Source organism: Staurois parvus, unplaced genomic scaffold (genome assembly GCF_062004578.1).
Source record: "Staurois parvus isolate SC_StPar_1 unplaced genomic scaffold, SC_StPar_1.0 ptg000118l, whole genome shotgun sequence".
NCBI lineage: Eukaryota > Metazoa > Chordata > Amphibia > Anura > Ranidae > Staurois > Staurois parvus.
In genome coordinates, this window is record NW_028317914.1 from 6,843,893 (window position 1) to 6,855,649 (window position 11,757).

The 11,757-nt window shown below is 42.7% G+C and overlaps 1 pseudogene; it reads right to left on the reverse strand.

Moving 5' to 3' along the window:
• Nucleotides 1–10,778: 10,778 nt before the first annotated feature.
• Nucleotides 10,779–11,419, reverse strand: LOC149467244 (uncharacterized; annotated as a pseudogene).
• Between the last annotated feature and the right edge of the window lie 338 nt (nt 11,420–11,757).

An 11,757-nucleotide genomic window follows, 5' to 3' on the forward strand; every position in this document is an offset into this window, starting at 1 on the left:
CCAGCACTGCCTAGATTGTAAGATTGTAAGCTCTTTGAGAGCAGGGACTGCTGTGAATGTACCGTTCAATGTGTAATTTGTTGGTGTTATATAAATACTTGTAATAAATAAAGAAACATATAGCTGTTTGCTGTCTACACCTGCCCTTAGTCTGAAACTCTGTGGTCATACTCTGAGCAGATTGATTATAATGATATAATCTGAAAAAGGAGTTATTTACATGAAATTATTCCACTTCAAAAATGCAATGTAAAATTACATTTTATACAGGTTAACAAACAGAACATATGTGAAACAAAAATTCTCAAAGCTTTAAAACTACATGACAATTATGTAGCACTGCCTGTGGTGTATAATTTCTAATACAAATACTGTATATTACGGTCATACAATGTTGCAATCCCTGCATGCGCTTAGATTAATCTTCCACTAGATAGCAGTGTTTCATTATAAAAAAAAAAAGAAAAAAAGAAAAGAAATAAAAGTGTTTACTTACCTTATTGAACTTTTCTCTGAAGGATATATTGTGTGAGATTTTTAAGCATTTGTATGATTTGAGGACCTATCTGGTACACCTTGTTTTTAAAAGGTATAATCTGTTCAGGATGAATGCACAGGCTTCCTTTCTTATCTAAAATGAACGCTGGTACTGTTAGCTCTGTGGGGGTATACAGCCAGGCAGATACATAAATATTTTATAGACTTTGTTTTGGCTTAGTAAAATATCATAATTTTTGACCTTATTAATATAAAATCCAGTAATTACAGATTAGAATGGAACTACATCTCTGTTTAGGCTTTAACTACTGACATGCTAAAACCCCTTCCAGTCCAGGCCTTTATTCCGTTTTAAGCACTGTGATAATTTGACTGACAGACAATTACTTGATCATGCAACACTGTACCCAAAGTTATTTTGTATAATATTTTGAAACATCAGAGTTTTCTTTTGCTGGTATTTTATCACCACTGTTTTTTTTTTATTTACCATACACCAAAGGAAAAAGCCAAAAAATTTTGAAAATTTGTTTAAGTTTCTGCTATAAAACTTTGCAAATAAATAACATTTCTTCATAAATTTAGGCCAAAATTATATATATATATATATATATATATATATATATATATTCTGTACATTTATTTGGTTTTAAAAAGTCTATAGTATGTAGTCTTTGAGAAAGTTAGAGCCTTCAGTCTTTGGTATATATACTGTACATATTTGAAAAGTATCAATTCTGATGCTCTGGCTGTATCTCCTGGAAGCCCTAAAATGCAAGGACAGTAAATGCAAGTTGTAAATTAATAACGTATTTCTCACACACAGCATGGGCCAGTTTAGGATTACACCCCAAGACACATTCTTCTACACCACCCAAGTATGGAGATACCGTGTGAGAGAGACTTTTGGAGCCTAGCTGCATAGAGGTGCCCAAAATCCAAGGAGCATCTTCAGGTTTCCAAGGGTCATATACAGTTGCAAGAAAAAGTATGTGAACCTTGGGATTAGGTGGAGTTTTGCATGAATTGGGCATAAAATGTGCTCTGAACGTCATCTAAGTCACAACAATAGAAGAACACAGTCTGCTGAACATAATACTACACAAACATTAGATGTTGCCATGGTTTAATTGCACATAACATGTAAGCATTCACAGTGCAGGGAGGAAAAAAGTATATGAAATTTTGGACTTAATAACTGGTTAACCCTCCTTTGGCAGCAATTACCTCAACCAATTTCTTGTATTTGCAGATCAGACCTGCACAACGATCTGGAGTAATTTTGGACCACTCCTCTTCACAAAACTGTTTCAGTGTAGCAATATTCTTGGGAGGTCTGGTGTGAATCGCTCTCTTAAGGTCATGCCACAGCATTTCAATCGGGTTGAGGTCAGGACTGGGCCACTCCAGAAGGCGTATTCTGTGCTGTTGCAGCCATTGTTTTGTTGAATTACTTGTATGCTTTGGGTCATTGTCCTGTTGCATCACCCATCCTCTGCGGAGCTTCAGTTGGCGGACAGATGGTCGTACGTTTTCCTGCAAAATGTCTTGATAAACTCTGGAATTCATTTTCCCATCAATGACAACAATCCGTCCAGGCCCTGAGGCAGCAAAGCAGCCCAAACCATGATGCTCCCTCCACCATGTTTTACAGTGGGGATGAGGTTTTGATGTTGGTGCGCTGTGCCTTTTTTTCCTCCACACATAGTGTTGTGTGTTCTTCCCAAACAACTCAATCTTGGTTTCATCTGTCCACAGTATATTTTGCCAGTAGTGCTGTGGAACATCCAAGTGCTCTTTTGCAAACTTCAAACGTGCTGCAATATTCTTTTTGGACAGCAATGGCTTCCTCCGTGGTGTCCTCCCATGTACTCCATTCTTGTTTAATGTTTTCCTTATTGTAGATGTGTCAACAAAAATGTTAGCATGTGCCAGAGATTTCTGTAGGTCTTTAGCTGACACTCTGGGATTCTTCTTTACCTCATGCAGCATTCTGCGCTGTGCTCTTGCAGTCATTTTTACAGGACGACCACGCCTAGGGAGAGTAGCAGCAGTGCTAAACTTTCTCCATTTGTAGACAGTCTGTCTTACCGTGGACACATGAACCTCAAGGCTTTTGGAGATACTTTTGTAACCCTTTCCAGCTTCATGCAAGTCAACAATTCTTGATCGTAGGTCTTCTGAGAGCTCTTTTCTGCGAGGCATGGTTCACATCAGACAGTGCTTCTTGAAACCAGTAAACCCAAAACAGGTGTGTGTTTTTTAAGGGCAGGACAGCTGTCAGCAACATATCCAATATCATCACACTGATTGGAGTCAAGGTTGGCTCACTCCTGGCTCCAATTACCTCTGGGAGAAGTCATTAAGCTAGGACCTCACATACTTTTTCCTCCCTGCACTGTGATTGTTTACATGTTATATGCAATTAAACCATGGCAACATCTAATGTTTGTGTAGTATTATGTTCAGCAGACTGTGTTCTTCTATTGTTGTGACTTAGATGACGTTCAGAGCACATTTTATGCCCAATTCATCCAAAACTCCACGTAATCCCAAGGGGTTCACATACTTTTTCTTGCAACTGTATTAGTCATCTAACTTCCTGACTACATTCCTATCTCTTTTTGGAGGCCCTGGCGTGCCAGGATAGTAGAAACTCCCAAAAAAAGTTCAGATGGTGTGTCATCTTCATGTGGAGACTGATTGCCTAGATCAAATCCAAGCCTTCCTTCCCATAGCACCAGAACAGCCTTCTTCTGCTCCGAAGCCAATGCCCTTGGTGGATTTTTTCCCAGCACCTACCACCACCTTTCCTTTTCAGGAGCTCAGGAGGTCTTCCATGGCTTTGTGAACCAATGTAACCACCATTTTGAACTACAGCTGTAGCATTTCCCCTATGACTGCGCTAAGGTGGCTGATGTTGAAAGATGTGATCCTTTAAATAGCATCACAACAGCATTCTCAACTCTACAGGAAAGTCTTTTATGAACCTGTTCAAGCCTCTTCCTCAGCAAGTGCCCTCCCTTGGCTCCATCAAGATACTCTTCTAGTGGGACAATTTGTCATTCAATTTTCGCATTCTTGCCGCAAAGCTCTATTGGAACAAAAAGGCCCTTACAGCGGTCTTCCGGTAGGGCCAGGCAGAACAAATTAAGACAAACTGGCAGGTTGAGAAATACCCAACAATCTGGATGATCTTATCGCTCTGGTCAGCCAGACTGACATTCCCTTCTAAGAGCATATCCAAGAGAGGGCCTGCTAGTGCAGACACTACATGCCACATTTGGCCCCAAACTTTTAGCGACCCCTCGAACTATCCAAGGCCATTACACAGCTTCCCCAAGAAGAGCCTATGCAACTGGACTGCTCACTCCTTCCCTTAGAGTTTTTTCTAAAAAAAAAATAAATAAAATTACGCTTGTCTCAGGGACTTTGCATTTATTGTGGACAAGGAATTTTTTTTAAACAAATGCCCACAGCAGCTGGGAAATTTTGAAATCTAGTGCATCTTGAAGGGGCACAGTAGACTTTTTCTCACCCCTCTCCTCCACATACATCTATTGCTCTGCAGCTGCACTCTTTGCCTTAGCCTACATTGAACAGAAATGGGCTAGGATGCTTGAACCTCTTCCTCAGATTCTGCAAGCTTTGGCTTTTGATGGAACCATTCTATCTTCCAAACAATGTCCTCTTCCTCAGAGCTCAAGGAGATTCCTCAGAGCTCTGAAGAAGACATCTCCCTTAAAACATGTAAGCTGTGCCCTGATGGATGGACGCGTGCCTGGTGACTTGATGGGAATTGTTACATGCTATTGATTGTTCTTCTCTTGTGAGTAGATCGGCATCTATTTTATCCATTGAGTCTTACAGTAATGCACTAGGCTGGTGTGCCTTCTTATATTTGTTTTGTTCATTCTTTCTTCCAGACTAATTCATTCTCGTACCATTCTAGGTCAGATATCCATGAGTGTACTTCATTATGAGACCATTTCTTTCTTGGTGTTACCTGAAGCTGCTGAGCGCCTGAGCCAGCTGTTCTCGTCCCCTCCACAGCCTAGCGCTCCAAGGACTGACAACCCTGGCTATCTGCTCAGAGCAGCTGGAGAATGGAGCAGTCAGTGTTTGATTGCTCAGTTCTCAGCCTTAAAGCCAGCGGGGGACCGATGCATCATCAGATTGTATGATTTAAAATAAAATCAAATAATCCAATATTTCTTTCAAATGACCTTTTCTTATTATTTATGGCTTCTCTATCTTTTGACATGAGACACATAGGTTTTATTTTTAGCCTTTTGAACTCATTCCCATAGGAATATATTTTGCATACAGTCAATCTGAAACGTTTCCATTTCTGTTCTGTTTTCTTTAATGACAACATTCCTTCCCAGCCCAAATCTTGAGTCCTCAGCCTTAAAAAATTCTCTCTTAAAATGAAGTGGTTTTCTTATTCCAGTATGTGCTTGTTGTTTATAAACGGCTTACATTAAATCATGTTATGGTCACTGCTACCTAGATATTGTTTTAGAGTGACAACAGTCAGCAAGATAAATAATAAGGGTGGATTGTCCAAGTGGGTATAACAGAAGCAGTTGTAGCACTAGCTAGATAGCTAAGGGGAGCTAGGAGTCAAATTGTTAGAGGCTGACCAGCAGCTTGTGGAGATAGTCAGAGGGAGGTCAAATTTGGGTCAGAGCTGAGAGGCTCTGCAGACCAGCTCTGAGACTTTCCCCTGCACTAGAACTTTGGAGTAAGTTCTAGAAGCTGTGGGTGGAGGTAAGGAGTGGCTGGTCTGCACTTTTGAGGGATCCTGACCAGTCCCCAACAGGAGGCTTGGCATGGGGTCAGGATAGCCCTTAAAAGTAAAAGCCTGCTCAGCAGCAGGAGAGAATTCAGGTGGAAGATGGAAAGGTGGGGCTGGAGAGCTTGGGACTTCACCAGCCTCCAGAGCGAGGACCACCTATGCAGCAGAGAAGGAGCAGCCCGGCTAGAAGGCCTGGTTGCAGCCACTGACCAATCCATTCATAGGCGAAGCACTGAGTGAGTAGACTAGCACCCCCTGGACTAGTAAGGGAAAGGAGCACTTCAGTGGGACACTGGATACGCTCAATACGCAGAGCTGTCTTCTTTTAAAGTGGCAGATACTGGGTCCCCTGCCCGGGGATTCACCCAGAACAGCTGGATTAGGAGAATCTAGGGTCTGGGGTGTTACAACCGAACATTCTGGTTAGCTCTCCAAGAAGAAGGATCTGTTATTTTCTGTTACAGAGACTTGCACATAGTTCAGAAAGATTGTCCTCTGTTGCCATTACTCTTGGGCATCCTGTACACCCCTTATCCTATCCAAGTTCTAATTCCACTAATAAAATCCAAAAAACAAGCTCAAGGACTCACTGTCCCTTGGATGCAAGTCTGAATTAAAGAAATGTGTGTTGCCTGGCATTGCAGGACTATAGGGGGCCCAAACGTCAGCCACTCCTAAGGGGGTAGTGCTACATCGTAAAATCAGTAAACCTGGAAATGTTATAACCTTTCCCCACTCTATCCAAATCTACAACAAAAACTTTTGGTTGGAGTCCTATTTAAAGTGACCCTGTCATTATACGGTATAAAATCTTTTAAAGCCATACCTGTAAATACAGACATTATATACGCAACTTTCCTGCTGCCTGCATCACTGATCATGAGAAAATTTTCTGCTAAAGTTCATTAGGAATCAGTTCTCACTGGTTCCTCTAGCTGACCTACAGATCACCAGTGTTACCCCCTCATGGAGCAATGTTCGGTGGCATGGTAGCTGGGCAGGTGCATACATACCTTTTCTTTTACATGTTAAGGCTTGATTTACAAAACTACAGAGACCAGTTCAATTTAGATCTGGCAGTCACCTTTAGAATTGAAATACAGACTGGGAATCAGGACAAGTTTAAAACAAATAGGCATTATTATGATCTGATTATCATAAAGTTGGAATTATGTCAGTAAAAGGAATTAAAACTTGTGACGTTTTTCAAGGAATTGTACAAATCTGATCTTTTTTAATGTGTGTCCTGCTCTAGTTTAAAGGACACAGCTCTTGCTTGTTATTAGTCTTGACATTATAAATAAAAACATGCAATTTTGGATTAAATATAAGGAAACTGCTCCCGATAGGTAAATGTTAAATAAATGCAACAGGCAGTGATAATTATAGGGCATTGGTTGTAAATGCAGTCTCTGATTTTTCCACATTGCTTCAATAGTGACTGATTAGCATTTTGTCAAGTTTACACTTCCTGAGCATTTAGAGCAGCGTCAGTCAGCTTACAAGATTCAGGGGACATCTGACATTAACAAAAGTCTGCAGATAATATTGTTAAGAGAGCTTTTGAATAAAAGACAAAGAATCTGTTTGTCTGCGTATGCTTTACTAAACAATGTGATATATATCGGTTCACAGAGTAAGAATACAAGCTGTGACAAAAAGGTAGACCGGACAGCTGGTGGCTGAAACCTTCAGTATGCTGCTTTTCCCCCTTATACTTACCTGAGCCTGATCCAGCGATATGCATGAGGGCAGAGGCTCTCTACATCCCCATTGGCCTAGACACAGCAGCTGGAGCCACTGTCTTCTGCTGCTGTCCATCACAGCCAGTGAACATGGAGCAGGAGGCGGGGCTGAGCCATGCTCCATGTGTCTTATGGACATACAGAATGAACTTGGGAGAGAACATGCACAAGTGCCCCCATAGCTTCCTATGGGGCACGCAGCGGGAGGGAGGAGCCAGGAGCGTCGGCAGGGGACCCAAGAAGAGGAGGAATAGTGCTGCTCTGTGCAAAACCATTGCACAGAGCAGGCAAGTATGACATGTTTGTTATTTTTAAAAAATAAAAAATGATGCCATTACATTCACTTTAAATTACTGTCACCACATTTGATATCCGCACAGCAAGTTCCTTTCCAACACTGGCCTCAGTTCTGGTTCTAGCAGTGTAGATACCACCATACAGTGCAGAAGTCCTGGCAGTGTGGCTACTCTTGTACCATGCAGCAGTTTTTGCACTACAAATATGGCACTACCTTTTCTGAACTCATTATTTGGGCCAGCATAGAGCACAGCAAGGTGTTTCCAGCCCTTCTGTATGTCACAGAAGGCAGATACATTGTTCAAACACTTCCCTTCACAGTTTCATGTCACACAGTAAAAATTAAATCCTAATAACTGTAAAGGGATCTAAACTGGCTTTGTTACTGGTGAATTTGTCTAGAGAAAAGGTGGGATGTGTCCCGTTGAAACAACTACAATAAACTCTGTTACATATTCTTCCTGGTGTTAAGTCCTGTGGCAAGCATCTGTGTTTTGTGAGAAAAAAAAAAAATTATTACACACATACACATTCTATATTGCCAAAAGTATTGGCATGTCTGTCTTTACACACACATGACCTTTAATGGCATCCCAGTCTTAGTCTGTATTGTTCAATATTGAGTTGGCCCACCCTTTGCAACTATAACAGATTCATCTCTTCTGGGAAGGCTGTCCACAAGGTTTAGGAGTGTGTCTATGGGAATGTTTGACCATGCTTCCAGAAGCGCATTTGTGTGGTCAGGCACTGATGTCAGATGAAAAAGGCCTGGCTCACAGCCTCCGGTCCAATTCATCCCATAGGTGTTCTATTGGGTTGAGGTCAGGACTCTGTGCAGCCAGTCAAGTTCCTCCACCCCAAACTCGCTCATCCATATTTTTTTGTGCACAGTCATGTTGGAACAGGAAGGGGCCATCCTCAAACTGTTCCCACAAAGTTGGGAACATGAAATTGTCCAAAATGTCTTGGTATGCTGACACCTTAAGAGTTCCCTTCACTGGAACTAAGGGGCCAAGCCCAACTCTTGAAAAACAACCCCACACCATAATCCCCCCCTTCATCAAACTTTACACTTGGCACAATGCAGTCAGGCAAGTACTGTTCTCCTGGCAACTGCCAAACCCAGACACGTATATCATATTGTCAGACTTATTGCTTTACACCACTGTATCCACGCTTTACATTGCACTTGGTGATGTAAGGCTTGGATACAGCTGCTCGACCATGGAAACGTATTCCATGAACCTCTCTACACACTGTTGTGCTAATCTGAAGGCCACACTAAGTTTGGAAGTCTTTAGCTATTGACTCTGACAGTTGGCGACTTCAGTGCACTGTACGCTTCAGCATGGGCTGACCTCACACTGTCATTTTACGTGGCCTACAACTTCATGGCCATTGTTCCCAGTTGCTTCTACTTTGTTATAATACCACCAACAGTTGGCTATGGAATATTTAGTAGCAAGGAAATTTTACTTATGAACTTATTGCACAGGTGGAAACCAATCATGGTACCACGCTTAAATTCACTGAGCTCCTAAGAGCAACCCATTCTTTCACAAATGTTTGTAGAAGCAGTCTGCATGCCTAGGTGCTTGATTTTATACACGTGTGGCCATAGAGGCAATTGGAATACCTGAATCCAATGATTTGGAAGGGTGTCCCAATACTTTTGTCTATATTATATATACATACACAGACAGACTTGCAGATGTCTAGCTCAGTGGTAGATGCGTTTTCAAGTGAGTTCACGCCAGTCAGGAACTATTTTCAGGGCTTGGTAGCCCACTTTTATTAAAAGGAAAAGCAAAACTAAAGTCCAACATAAGGTTTCCCACACAGGGGTTCTTCAGTAAAATATACACAATCCAAATGAAAATACTAAACCACCTGGCTACTCTTCAGCAGCACTGCTGCTATAGTTACTGGTCCTTCTGACCACCAGCTCTTTCAGGCATACTGCTTAGAGCTGCACACGACTCCTCTGGCCAAGTTCTCAAGCCATTAATTCAGATGCACACAGCTCCTCAGGCCATTACCTGTCTCTGTCCATGCTCCAGCTGCCACTTGCAGCCTCTCTGACTCCTGTAGGAGACCTTCTGTCTCTCTTGGGTGGAGCCCTGAGGTAATTCTAAACCTCCATTATAAGGCCTGTGTGCGCCTTGGCACACACCCTGCTGTTTCTCCACAAAACCCAGACATTGGGTTTGAGATTCCATCCCGCCCAAGGCACTATGGAATCCCCAAACTAGGGAGCCCCATTCGGGATTACCAAAACCTGGAGAAAGCTGAAAAAGCAGTTTTCTCCATTCAGAACGTATTCTCCCTAGTCCTGCACTTGGCAAAAGTACAAACCCCGTGTCCTTTTGATGATCAATTTCACCGCTGTAAAGTCTCATCCTGTCACATATCCCCCCCCTGTTTTTACCCTGAAGGGGGTGGAACACAGCAGCCCAAATTCTTGATTTGGGCACCTCTGCACCTGCTGTCAGCCACGTAGGCCCAATATTTTTCCGGGTGTGTTTTCAGACACGCCATAGCCTGAATCTCAGCAGTGTCCTACTTTTTACCATCCTCAGCCTTGCCGTGGGATTCCTAGGCTTAAGTGTCTTTTTGCCAGGTCCTCTGCCTTTTCTAGCACCTCTCCCCAACTCCCTGTCCTGAAGGTGTAGGGATCTGCCTTTGCCTAATGAAGAATTACTTTTTCCCCTCATTTACACCAGTTTGAGCCAAAACACTTAGTCTTTTAGGTCCAAACAACCTTTTTGTGGTTACACTTGACAACCAATTTACTAGAGATAAACCACTGTTTATCATGCTCATTTACCAATTAATTATTCTTCGCCATATCATTTTCAGCAGCCTACAGTTATAAATCACTTTTTCCACCATTGCCACTGTCATTTCCCTCTCTCTCAGTGTTTGCTAAGACCAAGTCCAAGGAGGGACCACACAGGTGAGCAAATATCCCTTGCAGAACCTTTGCAAAGCTTCACTTTGCCTGTTGTTGACAGCTCCATGGGCAGTTGGCCTAACAACTGACGCTGATCAACACAAACCATTGCTTATTTTCCCCCTGGTTTATTATGTATAACATCACAGTCACTAAAACCATTGTTAGAACTAATCCTTGACAAATCACACTTTTTAATGTCCCAATTTCTGATGTCAACAGTATTGTATTTCAGAGTGTCTCCAGGTACATCAACTGCTACCTCTTTGCAGGTGACAGACAAATTCTCTGCTTTTGCCGCGTCCATATCAGGCCCTTCCTTCTTATGAGGTCTAGCGGGCGAGGCAGTATCCGTTCCATTTATTAACCTTTGCTCAGCCGCACTAGCAGATGCATCCATTATCACAACAGGCAGAAAGACCTCTGACAGTTCTCCTTAGCGCCTTTCATCCAAACCAGTGACTTGAAGCACCCCCACAAGGAGCTATGAGAGCACTTTCCACACTGGTAATAAGCATTGGATCAACAATTTCCACACTTGATCAACATTACCCAGCACAGTCTGTACTACCTGGCTCCACCTATTGTTACCCCACAGTACCACCTTGTCCGACTGGTGGAGACACCCAAGTGTACAGCAATTGCTTCTCTACCAATTCTAGCAGGTCTAGTAAAGTTTCTATCATCTCTATACATCCCACATCTAAATGTGTCACCTCTTTCCAGACTTTTCCCCTGTCAGAGACGTAGAGGGGCTCATCCACTGCAGCCTGAGAGGTCAAGACATCTGAAGAGACCTCCACCTCACTGGAGGTACTCACCATCACAGCCTGATGCTCTCTTAGAGTGCTGTCAGACTCATGTCTACTACTCATCCCCTGTAACTCAACAATGAGCCTCTGCAAGTCACTATTAGTCGAGTGGTCATCTTGACATTATTCAGCTGTTGGGTTGTGTGGACAACACATCTGCCATACATGCGTCCTTATCCAGTCCTTCTGACTGGAGGGAAACAACCTTAGCTGGGGCCACTACATCCTCAACCACCAGCCGCTCTGCGATCCCCCTGTCTTGCACAGCATTTGTATTTACACGTTTGATGCATACCATATCCTTGTCCAGCATGGCAATTGTTTGGCCCAACTGTCCAAATCCATTGTACTTCTGTCATGGGTGCCCCGCAGCACCGTATCACCTCCTCTAAGAGGCACCTGGGACTCTGCAGCACAGACAGTCCCTTTGTACATCACATTGTGATAACATACTTTTACTCATATCACACTGAGGTAATGAGTCATCAATTGAGGCAGGCTGCAATACACCATTTTGGCCTGCTTGCTCTGGTGGTGCTACTGATACAGTTTTGTACATTCCGCTTTGATCTGCTGACTTAACCCTTTACCATCATTAGATATAGCTGATCTTGTGGGCGGTCTCTGATTTTTACACACCACTTGGGCAGC